The sequence below is a fragment of the Anser cygnoides genome, chromosome 1, assembly GCF_040182565.1.
Source record: "Anser cygnoides isolate HZ-2024a breed goose chromosome 1, Taihu_goose_T2T_genome, whole genome shotgun sequence".
NCBI classification, from domain to species: domain Eukaryota; kingdom Metazoa; phylum Chordata; class Aves; order Anseriformes; family Anatidae; genus Anser; species Anser cygnoides.
Genome location: NC_089873.1, coordinates 70,083,469 through 70,106,609, shown reverse-complemented (window position 1 = coordinate 70,106,609; position 23,141 = coordinate 70,083,469). Strand labels below are relative to the sequence as shown.

General features: G+C 36.2%; 1 long non-coding RNA gene across 4 annotated transcripts in view; it reads right to left on the bottom strand.

The window, feature by feature from the left end:
* LOC106030882 (uncharacterized) overlaps positions 1–9,803 on the bottom strand; it is a 31,425-nt gene extending 21,622 nt beyond the window's left edge. Inside the window, exon 1 of one of the 4 annotated variants that reach the window (XR_010832365.1) lies at positions 9,122–9,803. This is a non-coding gene — a long non-coding RNA (uncharacterized lncRNA). The remainder of the gene's footprint in view (positions 1–9,121) is intronic. The other 3 variants (XR_010832363.1, XR_010832366.1, XR_001204003.3) reach the window with 3 other exon arrangements.
* Positions 9,804–23,141: the final 13,338 nt, after the last annotated feature.

The window sequence follows — 23,141 nt, the reverse complement described above, 5'->3', positions numbered from 1 at the left end:
CATTTACTTGCAAAAGACAATATGAAACATTTCTTGTTCTTGGTATCATTGACTGGTGACACTAAAAAAGCAAGGCATACAAATTTGAAATGCAAGCAGGGAACAACTTCCTTTATATCAGAAGAAAATAGTAAGTAATTAATGTCTTAGGAATTACAGTTCTAAATAACCTTATTCCTTCATCACTGCCACATAGATTAAACACATTGAGAACCATTTTCACAGATATTCATGAGAAATTTGAATGCTCCTTACAAATGCAATTGTGGAACATGCTACTTAAAAAAAAAAAAAAAAAGGCAGGCAGCACTCAAAGACTATCTAAAGCACTATAAATTGTCTCCCAAAGAAGTCCCACACATCAGAAGATGCAGAGGAGTAGCTGAAAAGTGGATAACAGCCAGAGAAGAGATGGAAGATAAGAAGTGGTATTTCAGCAAATAGTAGTAGTCAGCCAAAACAGAACAATTATGGACAGAGCTGATGAGAAAGAGCTGTTTTAAGAACACTGCCAGTTTGTGTAAAAGAAAAAGATGGAATAAAGTAGTCGCTCTGTGACCCTGCTCTGTAAATGCTACATGCAATACTAAGATTTTTTGAGACCCTCCACATTTATCTTTAGTATTTAACACATCTCTAAAAAACAGTTATGTTCGTTTTTAAATATTTCTGTATTTAGCATTTTCATATTCATTCAAAACACTTCATCTCTTATACAAAAGATGAGTTGATAGTAGCTCCTAGGATGAAATTAATCAATTGTTTTAAACTTATCAGCTGATGCCTAATGCAGGTAGTGACAGCAGCCTCTTAGTCAATACAGAATTATCTACAGGTGGGGGAAAAAAAAAAGTATATTGAATTTGGCTACTCACCATTTCAGGTGAAGTTATCAGGACCTGAATTCCTTAACGGACCATGAGAAAAGCACTGCTACTTGTACTTAAAAGGTAATAATAGTTCTCATGCATACCCATACATCTCCATAGATTCATTTTTGTATACACATTGAGGGCAAAGAAACCACTAAAAATAGTGCAATGAATTATCCATAACTCAGCTACCAAGGTAGTAAAACTTCTATAATATTTGAAAAACTATGAATATGAGAAAAACACAGTGGAAACTGAAAGGACAATGTTCACCACAAGTTAGCATCAAACTCCTCTCAATAAAAGACTGTAGTTGGCAGATTTTTATTTTTTTCACCTGGGTTGGAAGCTGACAAGATGGATAATCACTGTTGGGAGGTTTTAGCTGACATTCCATGAGCTGATCTATGCAGCCCATCAAGTATTCCCATATACCTAAAGTTACAGTTTACTTATTCCAGCAGGAACACACATATATTGGTTTGGAGGGTCCCTCAGCAATCCCATTTTTCAGGCCTATAAGGGTCCTTACTACATCTTCAGTGAACATTAATTGGCTCTAGACAAGAAATCTGTACTGTCAGCTTACGACAGTGCTGAACCCAATTAAACATACTCTGCTAAGATATATACAACATCATACTATATGCTTTCTGGAACCAATTTCATGTTTTGCTCAGATAGGATCAGCTTAATGTGTAAGAAGAAAAAACAAATCTATCTGTTCTTACCCATACATATAGATGTTCTTTTTATTATCCGGCTTAGACAATAGACAATAAGCAAGACTCATCCTTCTGTTCAGGCAAATATACACTTCAGTCATGAGTTTTTTACATCCAAGGTGGTGCTTCTGCTGTATCTGAGTACGGTATGCGACTGATCGCTTTAAGTTTAGACACAAAACGAAGCTGCAGTCATGAGATCCAAACGTGAGACCACGTGGATCCACCTTACTATTTTCAACATCCCTCTGCCAAATTACTTCCATCTAAAAAAGACCACTTTCTTTGGCTATAGAATTTTCTGGCAAAGTCACTTTATTTCCTTTTCACTTTACCATTTCTTTTCCATCTCTCTAGTTATGCCTGAGGAGGTGGAACTAAGTGTTTTGAATTAATTTTAAAGCTCATGTCAAGTTCCCACTTCTTTTAAAAGCTCTGTTACATGTTCCCAGTATCTGACAACCCTTTCTTTACATTTTGAGTGTTGTAGAGAACTTTAAGTAATACCCCTATGAGTCAAGCTTCACTAAAATCAGTTTTCAAAATGACTTGAAAGTTTTTCATCATATCAACAGAAATTTAAGTGACAGGGGAGTTAAGTAGGAAATACAACACATTACACATACAGGCAGCCAACCAGTCCGAGTGTTAAGATATCTAGAACTGGCTAGTTTGGTCATATTGTACTTGTACCCTGGATCAAAACCCTATGTTCCACGTTCATAGAATCCTAAAATGTCTCGGGTTGGAAGAGACCTTAAAGATCATCTCGTTCCAACCTCCCTGCCATGGGCAGGGATGCCACTCACTACACCAGGTTGCCCAAAACCCCATCCTTCCTGGCCTTGAACACCTCCAGGGATGGGGCATCCACAATACTTCTCTGGGCAACCTGTTCCCATGCCTCACCACCCTGAGTGAAGAATTTCCTCCTAACCTCTAATTTAAATCTCCCCTCTTTTAGTTCAAAACCATTCCTCCTTGCCCTGTCATTATCTGACTAAGCAAAAAGTTGCTCTCCATCTTTTTTTTTATAAGACCCCTTTAAGTGTTCAAAAGCTGCAATGAGGTCACCCCAGAGCCTTCTCTTCTTCAGGCTGAACAGCTCGAGCTCTCTCAGCCTTTCTTCACAGTAAAGGTGCTCCAGTCCTCTGATCATCTTCATGGCCCCTTGTTGTTGTTCCTGCTATGAATCTACAGATGTATTTCTAGCTTACTTTTAATCTTATTGTTATTAAAAAACAACAACAGCAACACACACACCTTAAAGTGATTTTCATAGTAAGCTGCATTTGTCCTATGCTGAGACAGTGAATAAGATTTGTCTTATGGGCATAAGCTTTACATTAAAAAAAGTTGTTTATCCACAGAGAATCCAAACATAGTTTACTGTAAATACTTAAAACAGAGTTTCAGTCATTAAACAGGATTAGAAGAACAAGGGGTTTTCTTTGCTCGCATATTTAAGGGAGGTTTTGTTAATGCCCCATAGATACAACCAGAACTTCTGATCAGGCAAGTAAAAAGGAGTCCATTTGTCACTGGTCAGCACACAAGGCGGCCCTTCAGTGCCAGCTTTCCTGCACATAAGCTCCTGATCAGTAGTCTGTTGGACTAAGGCAATGGTCTGAACCATTTCCACACTGACCCAATATTATAATAACAAAATGATGAGAGACTTCCACCTCCCCTCTAGTGATACCAAGAAGTAGCAATTCCTTCTTCTCTGTCCATGACTCAGGTAGGGAACCTGTGAGCCGCAGTCACCCAGAGTTCCAGCCTATAATGCTTCTCAAGACTGTAGCTGCTCATGTTCACAGTCAAGTCCTGCTCCTGGCATCATACTCATCATGAAGCTGTTAATGGCAACTTGCACTAGCCTCAATCTCACCTTCCTTTTTTTTTTTTTTTTAAAATAGTTTTCCTGTACCTCTGTTTTCTGAGGTAGTCACTTATTCTCCAGTGAATTTCTAGTCAGGAGTTATTAAATTTTCACATATTCTGCTACTAATAGATTTTATATTTTGAGTCCTTTTCCTTTGTGCATATTGAATGTTAAAATTACAGTTGTTCAAACCTAAGTCACTTCAAGAAAGAGTTGCCTTTCCTGGTTTATTTTGGCAGCTAATTTCACCACAGAACAAAGCTGTGGACATAAAGAGTGTCCACACCAAATGTTAACCTTACAATCTTAGTTTAACGTTAATAGAAAACAAGAATAAATCTGTTAAACTTGTCAGGTTTACAGTCTGGAAATGTTAATGGTTGATATGGAACATGGAGTGTTTTATTGAAAATGAATTACACTTGAGAAATGTAAGACATCTCTGACCCTGGAAAAAAAATATAGCTTAGAATGGAAGTAATAGCATTTCGAATGAGCAAAATAATAAACATACACACACACACAAAGGCTTAAACAGGCAAATAAAAAGGAGATTCTCCTGTTATCCTGATTTTAAACCAGTTCTTGGCTCAAAGCCAGTTGACAGTTTGTCATTGATTTCAACATGAGCCGGATCAGCTCTCCTATGCTGGAGTTTATGAAGTTGCATGCCTCCTCCTCCATGCATAGTTTTATAACCACGTTTTTGTGTTTTCTAGCTTTTCAGATCCCTGTTCTGTATTTTGACTTGTGAAGCCAACTCATCAGTGTTCTGTTAAGAGCGTGACTTCTTTCTGTCTAATCACTCTATAAACTATAAAAAGGACAAAATAAGCTCCAAGTACACACATGCTTTACCAACAGTTCCTCTAAATGATACTCTTAGGTTGAATGTCTTAAACCAATCTGTGCCCATAGGATTTCTGTCTCAAATCAATCTGTACTGTCAGCCTTCAAGGTCTGGCCCAGGACACCCTGAAAATATTTTTTTTACCATTCCATTAAGGTTCCACAATCACAGACACAGACAAATACATTGTTGAGAAGGTTTTTAAACACTTCAGTGATTTAAGGTCTTATACAGCATTTTGAAGAACATTGAAAGCACTGGGGATCTCTCACCTTGCTGGAAGGCAGCAGGGCACAAATCTGTAGATCACCAGAGTGTTATTCAAATTATGAATTCACCTACATAAAACCAACAAAATTCTATTGGGAGGAAGATTGACTTTCACCTTAGTCACTGCACAGTAAAAATCACCTTCTATTACTGCCTTTTCTGTGACGGTGTTACTACCCACACTGGTGCCATGTTAACAAGAGAAAGTATTTTGTTTTGATATTACTTGTAGTAATTGTTCCACTCTAACAAAGTTCTTTGCTTTTGCCCATAGCTTGTGTTTGTACCCCAGAAGCACATACTGCCTGCCCATCAGTGGGAAAGTCACTGGTGTGTAACACAGGGTGGCCTGGGTTAAAGCTCTGTATTCCCTTGGAAGCAAACCAAGTCAAAATTAAACTATGCGATTTCTGCAGAAGTTCACAGGAGTACACACACTATTGCAGGCTCCTTGGCAGGGCAGCAGGGAGCCTTTTGCAGTCCTGTACATTCCTGGGAACATTATTTTTTAAAGGATGGTAGAGTCTCAGTCCTTCATTCCAAGTCTGTGACTGGGGCTCTCAAACCAGATGTGCCTGGCCTTGGCCTTCATATGGCTGTACAGATTTAAATTCAAGAAACGTTTCCAGTCATTAGAGGACAGGATAAGGACCAAGTAGACTTGCAGGCTTTGCACTCAGCTCATCTCTCTCGGACATGCATGCAAAGGTAGGGAGCAGTCAGGGAGAAGGGAGGAGGGGAAAGGAACGAGCATATGCACAGAAGCAGTGCATGAGAAAACATTGCCAAGGCCAGCAGGGCAAATGTCCCTAGTGTGCTAAAACATTCAAGCACTGCGCTCTTATCCTGACCTCTTTGGCTATGTGCTCTGTCTATTCCAGTAAACGGAACAAGGCCAGGACACAGACTGAGTTCTGGGCCACATCATCTGTACCATCTTGCTCTTAGCACGTTCCCTGGCATGGTTACGGCTCATTTGAATGCATGCTCTCCCAGTCAATGCTTGGCCTTGGTTCAGGGGATAGCTCATATGAGGCACTGCTCACAAAGAGGCCTGGATGTAGTCACCTCATTTGGGGGGCAGTGGGCACGAAGAAGAATGTTAGTTTAAGTTCACAGACACAAGCCTCACCATGTTGTGCCTCTTGGCCACAGTGCCAGGGAATTGTAATTGGCCAGTTTATTAAATAGTACAGATATAGTCATTATTAAAACTAGGAGGCATACCAGATCTCATACATTGTTCAAGCTAAATATATGTAATTAAAACAATCAAGTAATAAAATACATGCATACACATACAGGTCACAGAGAAATATCATGGGGGTTTGGTCCTCTGTCCCTACATTAAAACAGGCTGCCAACAAGCACTGTGTAATGTGTTAACCTTCTGTCTCTGTTGGCTCTAAGGCAGCTCTTAAGATACCACTCTTGACACCAGAATTTAACAACAAAGGGTGGGAAAGCCTTTTCAGAGAGGACTTTCCTCTTTTCTGTGCCTCCCGAAGGCCTGCCCACCACCTCCTGTGATGCACTCTCTTACAGGGTTGTATGGCATCTCAGCAAAGACAGTAGAGAAAAGAGACTTGTTCTTTTACATAAGTATGTGTAAATATTCCGTGTGCCAAGAAAGTGACAGAGGGATTATCTTCTAGCATTCCTTTTTCTCCATAGATCATATTGAATTGTGCACTATATATTTTCTTGTTAATTTGCAAAGCTTTGAAAGCTGTGCATAAAGGTTTACTGTGAAATTTAAACCTTTATTTGGAGGATTACTACCTGGTGATGAGTTGACTGAGATCTCACTGTGCTGCTGTTGTACTCTGTTATTCAGAACGGCAATCTTGGAATAAATTCTGCTTTAGATTTTGCAGAGATTCTTTTCCTTTGGACATTTGTTTTTGCAAGGTGCCTGATTCTGACTTGCCAACTCAAAACACACTTCCTATTCAACACTTCCCTTGCAAAAGAATTGTTCAGTTAGCAAATTAATAAGGCTGTACTGCAAATTAATATCCTACTAAAGTTGCCTATAGGCTCTTCTGAAGAAAACTTGTGCTTTGAAATATATGTTTTATTTATAGAACGTCCCTTGGAAATCAGGCCAGGAAGTTGCAGCTGCTGAGAAGTTAGATGTTCTGTTTAATTTTTAAACAAAATTCTAAACAATGTATTCTAGCATAAAGAAGGCTTTTATGAATCATGAGTCATTTTCTGCTGATGGAAATATGATCAGTATCTCATGTAAGTTATTACTTCCCTGTCCTGCCTCCTCTCTTTCCTATTGAATGTATCTAACAATCTATTTTTGCTATTTATAACGTGCCTAGGTAGTCTGATAACCAAACAGCAAGAGGACTGCATTTGAAGTTCCTATTCAAAAAGTCTTTCTAACACTGCCTAGTTCTTCATTATCTGTCACATGTCATGGTCTTAAACTACAACAAAAGTTAAATAGAACTGAGTTGAGCATGTGTACTATTTCCCAGTTTCTGAATCCTTCACCTAAAAGCTATATTATCAAAACATAAAATATATTATCTCAATCATTTAAATGACTTTTTACACTAAAAAATCTCAGCAGAGGCATCTTTTTTTGGCTGAGTCATAGCACCAAATTTACTGACAGGTATCTGTTCTTCATCCTTTATACAAGCGCCTCTTCAGTACTTGCCTGTTACCTCAACATTTCGCAGGCCCCTGATAAATGAATTTCTTAAGGAGAATTATTTTGTACAGTTATGGCACACTTAGCCCATATCAAAATTGGCTGCATAGTTACACAGCAGACTTGGAAAAACAGTTGGGATAAACCAGGTAATATGCTGTTTCTGTCCAGGTTGCAAACCTTATGACAGTAACTAGATTAAAGTAAATTTTAACGCAATAAAAACGACAGACAGATAGCAGAAAGAAAAGAAAAAAAAAAAAAAAAAAAGCTTTTACTACTGCAAGGCATAAATGATTGGGTTGGCAAGCTCAGTCCAGTATAGCACCACGCTGATATCACTGCCTGATTTATGGATCAGAACATGTGTGTACGACAAGTGCAGCAGATGAGCTAAGCGAACAGAGAGCCATATGCACACCTCTATTGATACACTTTGTCTTTTATGAGGGACCTTTCTTTTGACTGTTTGCATAAATAATCATCACTTCCTCAGAAAGAGAGAAACCCTTGCAACATTGAAAACACAAACTAATTTTAAATAGGTACCTTCTTAAATAGGGTTTTTCCTTAGGAAACCTACTTTCCAAAGTAGTGGCAAGTAGTGCTAGCTACAGTAGTGAAGTCTGCTGTGTTAAGAAGCGCTACTTAATAGCCAGTAATGCAACAAGTAAAGCAATGCAAAGATTTCAGAAGTAACAGCATCAGGAAAAAAAAATTAAAAATAAAAATAAAAATAAAAATAAAAATAAAAATAAAAATAAAAATAAAAATAAAAATAAAAATAAAAATAAAAATAAAAATAAAAATAAAAATAAAAATAAAAATAAAAATAAAAATAAAAATAAAAATAAAAATAAAAATAAAAATAAAAATAAAAATAAAAATAAAAATAAAAATAAAAATAAAAATAAAAATAAAAATAAAAATAAAAATAAAAATAAAAATAAAAATAAAAATAAAAATAAAAATAAAAATAAAAATAAAAATAAAAATAAAAATAAAAATAAAAATAAAAATAAAAATAAAAATAAAAATAAAAATAAAAATAAAAATAAAAATAAAAATAAAAATAAAAATAAAAATAAAAATAAAAATAAAAATAAAAATAAAAATAAAAATAAAAATAAAAATAAAAATAAAAATAAAAATAAAAATAAAAATAAAAATAAAAATAAAAATAAAAATAAAAATAAAAATAAAAATAAAAATAAAAATAAAAATAAAAATAAAAATAAAAATAAAAATAAAAATAAAAATAAAAATAAAAATAAAAATAAAAATAAAAATAAAAATAAAAATAAAAATAAAAATAAAAATAAAAATAAAAATAAAAATAAAAATAAAAATAAAAATAAAAATAAAAATAAAAATAAAAATAAAAATAAAAATAAAAATAAAAATAAAAATAAAAATAAAAATAAAAATAAAAATAAAAATAAAAATAAAAATAAAAATAAAAATAAAAATAAAAATAAAAATAAAAATAAAAATAAAAATAAAAATAAAAATAAAAATAAAAATAAAAATAGGATCCCTAACTTTTACATCTCCCATCTCTCTGCAGAAGGGATGGATGATATTCTGTTTCACAGATGCCACTTGTTTTGGGCATCCTCTTTACCTTCATCTCTCCCTGCAAGCATGCCCAAATGCACAGAGCCTACTAGATTAAAATGGTATGGTCATACCTCATAATACTAAAATAAAATGATCTCCAATGTGTGCCAATCCTCCTAGATGAAAACACAAAGAAAATGGGCTCTGATCCTTTGGCTAAAATTGTCTGTAACCAGTTCCAGCAAACAACATACCCACAAATAGGAGAAAAAAAATGCAAGCGCTTACCAGAGGAAGGAGGAGAGCTGAGGCCCAGGCACACTAGTGACAAACTCCTCCCTGGAGGCCAAGGCCCCATGTCCCCAGCAAGCATCACTGGCACCACCCTCATTGACAGCTGGGGTGGATTCAGGCACTACAAGGAGAAACACTTTGAAGATTGTGCCAGCTGAGTCACTTAAAACACCTGAAGTCTTGTAGAGCAGTAGATACAAAGTGATGGCCTTGCCTGCACCAGGCAGCATGTCTGCTAATCACACAGACAGCCCAGGCCCCAAGGCTTCTTAGGCTTTGTTTTTCTCTGGACTTGTCTTATTTTTACTTTGCTTTCACTTGTTTTCCTGTAACAGAAGTTATCTAGTAACCTCGTGACTGTTATCCTAGTTTCTCTCATCATCTGCTTAGCACTGTACAATTGTGTGACATAATGCTCATTACTATATGCACTTTTGTAACTAATTGCAGGAGCCAGCAGTTATTTGTAAAGAATGAAGTATCAATTACCCCAGAACAAAGACACAGCATGCTGATCTTGTACCAAGCCTCACATCCTTACCATACTAAAGCCTTTAACCCTAGGACCCAGAGGGGCAATAGCAGGGTCACATAATACTTGAGAAAAAGAATAGGTACTACAGGGTTTCTGTGTACATTAGCCGCACATAACTGCAAGCAAAATACTACTATTATAATTGTGAGCAAAATACTACTATTATTAGTCAAGCTGCAATGATGACTGTTAACAATGAACTCTTGTCTTTGCATATAAAGTACTTTTCCTGTGCCCTTAAAAGAAAGTCGAATGAAACAAAACAGTGGGAATTCAAATAAGTTCTGTAACTTGCAGCAAACAGGTAATACGTGCAAGGCAAGAAAAGAGGTCTAAGAACACAGATCTGCTTCCTGGTAGAAAATCTGTTTTCATTACTCCCCCCCACCACACCCCCACTTTTTTTTTTTTAATATTTCTAGAAGTGATGTTTTAAGAAAGAGAGGTTGGTCGCAATAAACAACTGCTTTGTCAGAGAAACAAAATCTGCAGAAACCGGAATCTGCTGGGATCACTAACAGCCATATTAGTTTGCCCAGCATCCTATCATTTTGAGAAGCTTAAATAAAATTTTAGAAGATTAAATGTCTTTCTTTGAGAATTGGTGATGATTGCTGCTACCCTCACAGCTCTTTTGTGAGTGTGCAAAATACCAGGGATGTTCAGTGAGTTTGGGCAGCATCTAACAGGAGAGAGGGTTTTACATGCTCTGGAGGAAAAGAGACCGCAGCTTCAACAGGTCTCACATTCCCACACATGGGAAATATATCAAGGAAATATATGGAAATAAATAGGATAATAGGGAAATAAATAGGATATATATGGGGAAAAAAAAAAAAATGAACAAAGACTCAAGTTATTACAGCTCCCCAGGAGGAGAAAATGCATAGCTCTTTGTGCATAACTCTCAGATATTGAATCTAGAGTGCACACACTGAACACATGCCCAACTAGTATATCTTGATTGTTAGCTTTCCTCCACCCTGGAAAGTTAAATGCACAGAATGTGACAGTTCAGCAGCAAGCTCCTCAGATACACCAAAAAGTCTAAACAAAGGAAGCAAACATCTTAAAAACAAGTTATTATTACCATTATTACTTATTATAGAAGAGACAGAAGCAGAAGAAATTGACTTGACATTTTTACTTATATTTAGTGGATTTAAAAGCGGTTCTTGGCAATGGTCCTTTTGAAGGACCAGTAAGATAAAAGGCAGCTAAAATTTGTAAATGCTTGAAAGCTATGACTGAATAATGTAAGACATGTTGGCACCCAGATTTACTTTTTCTCTACTTAAAGTTGGAGAAGTTTCCTTTGCTCCTCCCACAAGCTACTCCTAGCAGCTGCTTCTGTTCCCTTTGTGAAAGAACTGGTGAGGATGAAGCATATCCTACTCTATCTGGCATCCTTCTTTGAAGAGTACCGAAAGTATATGCCTCTCTTAGTCCACTTTTGCTCTTCTCCCTGTTTACTCATATTATCAATGATTCTCAGTTTTGGTGGTTTGCATTTCACAGTTGCCCTGCCTTTAATGACATTGTGCATCAGTGTGATCATTAGAGAATTGATTATTAACATTAATTTCACTATTTACTCAAAAGATTGGATTTCTTGCAGGTGATTATATGCTGCATTATTATTTGTGTTAGTTTCCTCGTTACAGTCCGTTTATTAACAGAAATAATGGGTTTGAAAAGGAATGAAATGCCCAGTTTTCTTGCATTATCTTTTCTACCACTCAAAACTTCTACAAGTTTTCTTCATTAAGAAACTTCTTCATTAAGAAGCTAGTGGAAAAAAACACCTTATTTATTTCATAATTTTGTATAATCATAGTCAGGTATCTAAAAGCCAAAATAAAAGTGAGACACACTTGAGCCTTTGCAGTCTCCAGACAAAAGCCTTTTAATGTCATGTAGAGACTGCAAATATCCTCCAAAAGTCTAGCTAAGTAAAAGCATTTGAAATATATACATAATACAGAGACATCCAAAAATTACATGATACAAGTTAAACTCTCTAAATATTTTCATATATATAAATATATGTTTTTGAAATACAAGAAGCTTTCCCTGGGATTACTAACCTATTGCTAGAAAGTTAAGATAATAATATACTGAATAAAGATAGTGTTTGATCTAATACCAATTTCTGTGAAGATGGTAAGTCTAGCAAATTAAGAAGAAAATTTATATATCTTTTTCTTCTTCAATGGATGTCCCAATATACAACTGTAGGTGCTGAACAAAAACCAGGGTATGTCAGTTGGATATATGGAGGGGGCAAAGGAACATAAAAGAATTCAATCATTTTATTTTGTCATCCTTGCTAAGTAATTTAATGGATAAACACATCACACCATAGCTCATGGTCATTTTCTCCATTGTGTGGGTTACTGAACATGTCTCAGGGCAAAATGAACACATTTTAAGACATCTTCTTTGAGATTTCTCATAGACACAAGGGTATATACTGATTTATCATCACCATCGTCCTAATCCTTTCATTTCCTTACATGCCAGCATCTAACAGCTGGGTGTATTTTCTGAACATGATTCTACAAATATGGGCCCGATTCGGCCCTTATTTGCCTTATTCTGCCCTACTGAAGACAAAGCCTGGTTAAAATAAGCATCAACACAATATTGGACCCATTATATCCTTATTTCCATTTTATTTCATTTCCTAACAAGTACTTTAACTAGCCACTTGTAATTTTTGTATTAGAAAGGCAAGGTAGGAAATTGCCACTACAGTTTATTTGTTTTAGACATGCTGCTGCTTGCCAGAGATGCTAATGGGTGTAGCACTCCTCGCACACAAAGAAAGGCAACTGCCATGCCTTTGGTTTGGTCAAGGGTCTATTTCCTTTATGACAAGTGTGCAAAGTACACTGGCATTTGGCTGCACTCACCTGCTTCCTTATCTTCTCTTAATGTTGATAACTATTTCCACATGACAATTAAGTGCATAGAATTTTGATCTCAAATAATAAGTAATTTTTAATTCCTATATGGGTAGAACTCCCAAGCAACTTCCTTCTTTCCACTCGTGCCAGTGTACATCTGTAACAACTCCTCCAGAACCAGTGCAATTCCTCTGCTGTGCAGACAGAAGAGTCCATGGATGCCAGAAAATCTGGGAGCTTGAAGTTTATGACATGTCTTTTCTTTTAAATCCAGGGTTTGAACTTCTTGTGCAGTGATGAAGTGTACTAGCAAAAGGAGAATCAAGATAATATAATAGAAGTACTAACCTTTTTAAATTTCTAATAATGGGAAACAGTACAATCATTGAAAGACATCTTTAACATATCACATAGAATGCACACATGTATATAGACAGGCATCGCTGAATTAAGTTTCAGTTACTGTTTTCCCGAGATTTTTAAGCAATTTATGTGATGTTTCTGAATTCCTACACAAAGGAGGAACTATAAAACAATGCTAGCAATCAATAAATCATGCCCATGGAAAATTAAGAATATGAAAAAACTGCTTAAGAATATCTTTGTAGACAGTATCTTATGACTCAGTATAAACTGAAATCTTGCTGAATCTCAGATTTTGAAATGATTTATAGCCTGTAGGATAATATTTTTCCTGAAGACACTAACTGCCTTTTTTTTTTTTGGATCCAGTATACTTGAAAATCTAATGGATGTTAATTTTTAAATCCCTATGATATATTAGCTACATGCACAGAAGACAGAGGAAGGCTAGGCTTGACTGAAATATTTTCATTTTCTAAACAACAACAACAAAAAAACATTACCTTATGTGCAGCCTGACCTTTGAATGTTACTGAATACAATCAAATTCCTTTCAGTCACTAAAAATATGTTCAGCAACTTCAAGTACAGTCTCAGAAGTACAGATTTGGTACTGTACCTAAAGCAGAACCTCACCTAAGAGCTCTCCAGTTCATATCTAATTGCAAAAGACATTTGAGCTATTATTGCATTAGTTCTCATGAACATCTAATCAAATGTTTGAATACAGAAGACCCATACAGGTAAGAGAATTAATATAGTGAATATAATAACTTAATGAAGTTGCCTGGAAAAGCTTGAAAAATAAGTATTTATTCATTGGAAACATGGGGATGTCCATTGGTATCAGAAGCTTGGTAAGTATCTCAGCAGGCTTTGTTTTCAATAAAAACCAATACAGCCCAGAAAAAATAATACTGGATGTGTACATGTGATAATCTTGGCTCACATCTACCCTTGTAATAATTTGGTCTAAAGAGCTTCATTGTTGGACTATACTTTCCGCTGAACTATTCCTTGAGGTCTACCCTTTCCCTTCTTCTGCTCCCTCTTCTCTGTCACTAGCTGTTCAATTTGACTGTATGAAAGGCGACAATTCATTGCTCTTCTTATCAGTTTGAAGGTTATATGCCTATTTAGGAGTTAAAATCTAGTTTGATAATATAAGTCAGTTGGATAACAACATATCAAGGCATTGCTAGACTTGTACAATTACATCAAACAGAATCAGTTATCCAACAAATTTCAGTTCTAGTTCTTCAGAAGAGTCAACCTGGTGTCTTTATAACAAAGGATTATTTGTGTACTTCATCTGCAATGAAAAATAAGTATTATTTTGATCTATATTATAGTAAAGACAATGTTACAGTGAAAGCACCTGTGGTGCTTCTGTGAAAGGTGGTCTCACAGATACTGTAGTTGTCATTTGTACTGTAGAAATGTGTCTCCACAATAACTTTCATGCTTTCATGATATTAATTTGCTAAAATAACTTCATATTTTCACTAGGTTTTAAGAAATAGCAGAAATCATTATTATTTTTCACCAGTATTTAAGTCTGTAAGGTGCTTTCACTAACATGATTATTTTTGTGCCTTTGGGGTTTCTGTAACATTTTTTGCTACTCTTCCACATCGCTAGGTCTGCAGATGCTAAGTTCCAGCTCCTGTTTAACCTTACGCTTACTTTCCCTTCTCCAGCTTCAGCATGTTTCCATGATCAGGCTAACGTTCTCCATTCTCTGTGTGTTGTTTGCGTGTGTGTGGTCTTTCCTTCTTCCTAGTTTAGCCAAACAAATTTTCCCTCCAGGGGAACTGAATTCTATACCTGCACTTCCAACAGTTCCCCTTTCATCCTCTCCAGCTGTCTGATTCAAAGCCTCAAGAAATTCCTTACTTCCTCTGTCTAATCAATTTCCTTCAAGAAAGTGTTGAAAGGATGTGATATTTCACCACTGCCATCTTTCTCCTCTCTTCTTGTGTATTTTTGTTCATCTGTGTTTCAAGAAGCTCATCCATTATTATAAAGATCAGAAGCTTCTGAAATAAATGAAAACTGTAATCTTTATGTAAATGACAAGGCTCTTGGAGTGGACTTTGAAAATACATTTGAACTGATGATAAATATTGGAAGTAGCAACATTTAGAAGACAAAGTATGCTTCAGAGTCTTGCAATACATTGGATTATGTTCAGTAAGTCATTAGAGGCACCCTGGAGACTATAATATTGGAAGGCTCCCATTTCTCACTATATTTCTGTAGTTCTGACACATGGATCTTTCCTATAAATCATCTTGATAGTCCTAAAGAAAAAGTTTATCAAATCTAGCACAATATTTCATGTAAAAGAGTGTGTAGAGTCTACAGCTTTAAAAAAGGAGGTTACAGGTCTGCACAGGATGGAATAAAAGCTGAAGGTACAAAGTTATTTTAGAGGCACAGAGAAACATTTTCAGTAAAGCAAAAGTGTTTTAACTGATTGCCTTCTGAGGAATAAATACTTCATGAATTAAGAATTCCGTACACTAGGAACATGCTCCATTACAGTGGTTATGAGAGACATTCTAGACAAGAGCTTGCTTATCACAGGACTAACTCTTTTTTGACTGAATAGTGTGTCTGCCAAAAAAACAAAATGCATGGATGTTTAAAGTGTTACAATATCTACAATGTGCTAATTTGTCTATATAATTTCATTATCTTAGAGTTAGTCTTTCTTTTTGTTTTATCTCTTCCCCACTTTCCAAAAGCCATAGATTTATGCAAGTGGGAAAGTACACCTGGAGGTCACCTAATCCAACCTGCTGCTCAAAGCTACAGCTCTTCAGCATATCAGCTGCTCCCTCTGCAACTCAGTATCATTTCACAAGCTTTCTGGGATTGCACTCTATCTCATCATCAGTGTTATCCATAACAGTGTTATAAAATTTTGATTGCAATATCAATCTTGAGCAATGCCACTAGTGTCTGACCATAAGCTGGACTTTGAAACACTCATCATTACTCTTTCATCCAAGAAACCCTGCCTAGTTCCACCCTTATTCATTTACCCAGTCCATACCCCTTCCGCTTGTCTATAACAATACTATAGGACACCATGCTGGATAAACCCATTTGCCTCTCCAGGCAAGACTTTGGAGCATCTAGCATGATAGAACTCTGACAAAAGGACATGTTTCTGATGCCTCAAACTGCAGTAAAAATCATGAGACAAATCACACATCAAGTATTTCTTATCAATCTTAGCGATATGGTTTAGTGGAGGATTTGTTAGTGTTCGGTCAGAGGTTGGACTAGGTGATCTTGGAGGTCTCTTCCAACCTAGATGATTCTGTGATTCTATTTCAGTTATCTTGCAGTGATCCACCTCTGCAAAACCTTAAACAGAAATCCTTCTGAACATTCATAGCTGCAAAAATGACATGGTGAAATCCCACAGGCCAGACACGAACAGTAAACCAGCAATGTCTTAAAATCCAGCAGTTATAACTACTGTCTGTAGTTCTACTTCTTTCACAGAATCCTCCAAAAAATGGTGAAGAAAGGCTAATTTGCTCAGGTCCCTCAGCTCAAATAACTTGTTTAGACCCCACAGGTTTATTTACACAGCGGACTAAGAATTTGCTGTTCATTTCAACAGATCAATTTTTTGACCCCTCTTCATATCAATACACAAATCCTCAAAAATTTATTTGGGTTCCTTGAAGAATGTAAATTTTATAAAATTTGTTTTCATTGCATACTAGTCAGATGAACATCATGCAGAGATACTGTATAATCTATGTGTTCCCATCTTTGAAATTTGTAATTAAATCCAAATGTCAATACGATTTATTTTTAAAACATCTCTCAAACACCATGTTAGGAAACAATACAATTCTATAAAATACAGCAGAGAAAAAATTAGATCCCCAAAGGCTGTAGAGTCCAGGCATACTGTTTTACATGAAAGATAGCACCAGATTAAGTAACTTCTATTCTGAGTCAAGACTGTCAAAATGATTTACAAATACTAAAGTGACATCACCTGCACCTATTCTTTTTTTCTATGCCTTCTAAAGGGTATCCAGAACTACTACTTTGACTTTCCAACACATTCACAGGCACTCACAAGAGTACAGTGATGAAAAAGATTCTTTCTTTTTACGTCAGCAGTATTCACAACGCTTGAGAAAGTTGGCTCTGACAGTATTCCAGTTTTATGTATACACTCCATTAATTTCTGTGCTGTCTTTGCTCTATCAAATAACCTTAACATTTAAAGGTAGAATAAAATAAACCATTCTTACACCCCTATAAATATCTAACTAACCTTTAACTTTTATTAAAATCAAGTTTTCAAGAGTCTTGTCTTCAGTTTGTATAAAGTAAACATACTCTTTACAAAGAAGCATTTAGGTCTTGGCCACTCGAAGGTTTGCAGGCAGACCTTTACATCTGCCCAGAGCCAAGCAGGAGCAGCTTGCACTGCACAATATGAGCCTTGGCAGGCGGGCCCCTCCACAAGAGATTTTTTTTTTTTTCCTAAGAAAATGAAAGACTGGTCCCAAGTCCCTTCTCAAATCTCATAGCCAGCAATTGACTGCACACCTACACTGACAGTTGTACGAAGGCTGTCCCAAGCTAGAGGGAGGAAAGACAGCAGACTTTTGCAGGCAGTAAGACCATTTGTGGTACTGGAGAATGCAGCACATGTCAACAGCGTGGGGAAGCCTATTTTGGACATATTGCCCGTAAGTGGTAGATGTTCCTATTTTATTTGTCACATGCTTGTACTTAGGAAAGTCGTATTATATACTTCAAATATGCATGTGAACAATGATAGTTACTTTAACAAACCACACACTAAAAAGTTTTTGTACTTATGGTAAACATTTTTGAAGCAGTTAACAAAATTAAGGACTTTTTTTTTTGTGGTGGTGATGGTGGGGAAGGTAACTGATAATCTGGACAGTAGCTTAGTCTTTGTGTTTATTTTTTCCACTGGCTTTTGCACCAGTTAAGTCTACACGACTGCATAGCAAGCCTTTGCCTAATTAAAAAGAGGTAGCTTGGTTAATCCAATGTCTTTTATTATACAAACAATCTAAGAGATACACAAACTTAAAGCTTGAAGTACAGACTGTTTACCCAAAGGCATCTGCTATTGTAAACTGAATGTAAGGCCCTATGAAATATATTGTATTGTCACTGTTGTACGTCAGCAGACTAAGATTTACACTAGTGTTATCTTAGTAAAGAAAACTAGTTCTGTAGTTACTTGTACAAGAATTTGTTTTCTGCCAAGCCTAACAATCCCTGTCACATAATAAACAATTTCTTAGGAGAATGGACACAATTGTTGATCAATTCTACACTTTCCTGCCTCAAAGTATAAGCAGTGCTGATAATCAGTTGGTCAGCAGCTGCTCACAAACTTTCTTAGCATGACTCTCTAAGAAGTCTTTTTATAAATGCAGCAGTGGCACATTTTTTAATCCTGGCGCCCACCCCTAAACTGAAGAAGATACTTGAAATAGAGAACAGAAGGTTCCTTAACTGGAGGAGAAAAAAATAAAAAATGAAAGGAAGGGAAGGGAAAGGGGGGAAAAAAGGGAGAGGGGAGGAGAGGGAGAAATATATATATCTCAAGGAAACACTCTAGCACAGCTTTTCATCTGCTGGCCTGTTGTATTATATTTCCATTCCTATAGACAGACAAACACACATACCCCTAAACCAAAACCTCCTGGCAGCTCAAAAGCACTCCACATAGCAAGTGGCAAGAATTGGTGACAAGTGGCAACTTGGCAAGAATGGGCTACATCTAAAATTGCATTCAAAGACCTTTATCAACAATGACTTTACAGTTGTTTAAACACTCAGAAGGTTTTAAACACAGATCACTCACCAGTATGCTCCTCCTCCTGAACAGGAGCATATACAGCCAATCTACCTCTCCAAAAGCACAGAGGAATTTACCACATTAGAAATATATATATATATTTCTAGTTTCTAACTGAAATTAATACTGTACTGAAATACTGTATGCTGTATGCCCCTGGGAGTATGAATTTGTACATTTTACAAGAGACTACAGGAACACATTGTACACAGAATACACAAACTGTAGGCCAGGTAACTCCATTACAACCCCTGTCTCATTAAGTGACAGGAAGTGTAATGGTTTTGGGGCAACTTCATTGCGGTGAAAGCAGAGGCTCCCAACAGAATGCCGTATCTGTTGTGCTAACGGGAAATGAAAGAGTTCCTTACTGCACAGAAGGAAAATAAAGCAGCAAAAGCACACCACAAAAACACAACAAAAACATTAGGATGTGATAGCAGCACCTCAAATGGAAATAGCTAATAGAGAAATTGGTACTGACAGGCAAAGTCAGGATAGTTTGGCAAAGTCAAAAAGATTTTGAGCTTACTGCAGAATCAAAGAGATCGCAGCTTTGTGTTTTATGATGTAAAATCAATACCTTTGCCTCACAGACCTAAGTTATTGTCCCCAAAGATTTCAGATTAATTTCTGACATGTGACAAAGCCTTAGTTATAGTATAGAAAATGCATCTGTCCTATTTCCAGGTACACAGGCTATTTCGCTCTTTGAGGTGTTGACAGTAACTGGCCTCTACTGATGGTACTTATGTCTAATTCAGAAGCTAACCTCAAGCTTTATGCATGACGATGTTGATTTACTCAGCACATCTATGTACATCTCTGAATTATCTGTGGATGACTTTGAAGATACTATGTTTCCTTTTACTAACCTGAGAAAGTCAAACCAATTAAAAGCAAGCTAAGATGTGCCTTTTCTTCAATATTCATAGAATCATAGAATCATTCAGTTTGGAAAAGAACTCTAAGATCACCTAGTCCAACTTTAATAAAGATTTTTTTTTATTATTTTTTTATTTTTTTTCCTGGATAAACTCAAATGATGCCCTTTTAAAGGCCATAATGCAGAGCAGTGTCACCAAGAGCAAATCTATTAGCAATAGCAAGGTATTGTAAACACAAGAGCATCACTCAAGACCACCAGCTGAATATGGAGGCCTGGCAAGAAAAAGGTTGTTTCATTCTTAAGCTTGCATAATGAAATGTTTTTAAAGTTTTAAAGGCTGTTTAAACACAGCTGATAGATCTCTAGACTTCCTTCTAGCTTGTTCCTCTGAAGATGTCCCCAAGAGAGTGATAGGTAGATGACTGTTCTGGAACAGCTGTTTATTGAATCTCTGCTATTCTCTTCTTACTTTGAGCTTTCCTTGTATTTCTAATATTTCCTGCTCTTCCTTTTCTCTCCTTTGGACTGTAAGTTCTCAAGGGTGAGGACAATCTTCTTGCAAACATTCTCAGTGGCCACTAAAATGTCTCTGTGCACACCCATACAAAACAAAAAACACCCCTGCTGCTTCAGCAGACAAGGTAGGAAGTCTAACTTGAAGCAAATAATAACACCCCCTCCCCCCCAAAAAAAATCCACCTACCCTAGTAAACTATTCATTCACAAATATTCTAGTGCCCTCACAGCTGCAAAGGAAATACAAATGGAGCTGAGGACTCAGTGGCCTATGAGCATTGCTGCACATTATTTGCTCTGTTATCTGCTAATGTTGACTGCTCTCTTGGAGAATGACAGAGCACCAAATTACACATTGCAAAGGGAAATCAGTAAAAGGTAGCACAGTGAATTTTATTTATTTATTTTTTAATTGTTAGTGTACTAGACCTGGCTCCTCAGAGCTTACTCAGGCAAAGTTGACATTAATAGGTCCTTGGCTGAGCGAAAAATGCATGACTTTCCCCTGTCCATGACCAGGTAAACTAAAGTTGAAGCAAAGCCTTTGCAATAAGCCTGTTGATGCCAGTTCATTTACCAGGGAAGATAAGAAGGTACCTGGCCCAGGACTCATATTTTCTTCAGCCACAAATACTGTTATAATGAATTCATCATGATTTTCTACATCCCCTGCACTGAGACCTGAAGGTTACTTTTTTTTATTATTATTTTTATTTTTTTTTCCCCTGCAGTTTGGCATAGGATCTTCTTGAACTGAGCAGGACTAGAAATGCCATGATCACAAATCTAGCACCTAGTTTGCACCATGGAGAGAAGAGGCTCTATTTATTGCTGCCCTGGGCAGCATTGGCTGGTGGATGTGCTGCTGCTCTGCCCTTCATAGGAACATACCTGCTATCTTTTAAATACGCTATGACAAGGCCCTAAGGTTTGTCAGGTTGTTCCCCTGGCTCCCTACCTTCTCTTCTACAATATACTGGAATCACTCAAATATACAAAAGACACTAGAAGCAGCTGCATCTTCTGAATGCAAATCTGACAGGTTTCAGACAACGAGGAAGATAGACAAGAAACGAGAAAGTTTCTAATGTTTCACTGTGCTAAGAAGTTCTCTAGAACACTTTTTAAAAATGTTTTTTGTTGTCTCTACCCCTGCATAGCTGTGTTAAAAAACACTTCTTTTTCCCCTCCTCAAAGAATGACATAGAAAACAGGTTAAGTAGCTTACAGAGAAGCTCTAATGAACTTGCAGGCGCTTAAGCAGAAATTGCTGGATGTCCATGTTGACAGGGAGAATGTCAGAAATTTTATTTCCATCAAAACTATTACACAGATCTTGAATAAATACTGAGTAACATCTTACAGCATGAGAAGGAGTAGAGAGAGAGATGTACATATGTGATCATGACACTTATTTCTTTGCAAGAGCACCTCTATCACATGTTGAATTTTACTACCTGAAATGTCTCTTTTAAAATACAAAATGTATGAATTGCATCCACATTGGTACTTGGGGCATTGAGTAATCCAGAAATATTGTCATGGCTCTTTTGATATGAATTCCTCAACCAATATATTTCTAATATGACCACTGCCAGGTCTGAAATCCCTTCGTACACCACATAGCCTGTTCCTGAAGTGGTCAAATAGCAACAGGAATCAGGAAGGAGACTGATACTGCAAAGCAACAGAACTCCTCAGAAACCAAAGATCTGCTCATTTAAGACAAAGACATTTGTCTAATGTATACAACACTGTACAGGAATAAGACAAAATTAGAGACTTGCTTTTGTATACACGTTTTCCTTACAGTACCATAAAAAAATTTTTGAATTTTACCCTAATGAGTTAATTCTGCATTGTTGGTTAAATAAAATGACTACTGCTTGCCAAGACACCCTTGTAAAAGCAACTGTTGAAATCAAGTGGTTCTTTCCTGCCTATTTTTAAGATTTAAATAAACAATGTTTTTATCAACAAAGTAGCCTCATTTGTGAGTTCTATACTGAACAGCAACAAATTGAAGACAAAAAAAAAAGATGAGTTCCAGTGTAAAAAGCAGCACGTAGTGAAGCAGCCTGGCTCTCATTGTTACCTCTAAGTTTAACACTGTTCACACAGGTAGTATATGCTAATCATAAAACATTGTTAAACATTGGCTAATAATTATACTTTGTACTTATTAAGTGTTTTTCATCTGATCATCTCAGAGGCTTCTGCAAACACAAATTTATTTTTACAGTATTGTAGGAATAGTTAAACAATTGCTAAAGATACCAGAACTCTGGGGTGGAAATGGACCCTCTCTTCTATAGAACAGGATGATATTCAACATCCTTCTAGAAGCAAGAAAGGATTCAATAACACTGCTGTAAACTGTAGCAATCTGGTATTTTCAGCTGTACTGGAGTGTTTATGTTAAAGGTAGCATTGTGAAAAATGAAACTATACTTTTCTTGTGTTCTGTTTGTAACAAATATATATATATATATATTCATTCCTTATAAAGGTTAGACTTCAGCCAGTAACAAAAAAAAAAAAAAAAAAAAAAAAACCACACACATCCCACAAAGCAAACCACAGACCAGAAAAAATCTGAAGCGTAAACATTAGAAAGGCTAGTAACCTATCTTAATCTGATAAACTCTTTTTGGCAACAAATTAAAATTGTTGTTTCTTGTTTGTGTGCATTTTATAATAGCTTTTTGTTGTATTAGAAGTTGCTGGCTCAAGACTTCAGGTTTATGAAAGGAGAAAGTATTAAATGCACTTCCCATAAGTTTTTGTTTGTTTTTTTTTTTAAAAAAAAAGGATGATGCAGTGACTACAAGGTTATAAAACGATCAGCAACTCCTGTCTTCATTGGCTTCAGTGTAGAAATGGCTCAAGGTTACTATTTAGCATGGAGCATAAATTAC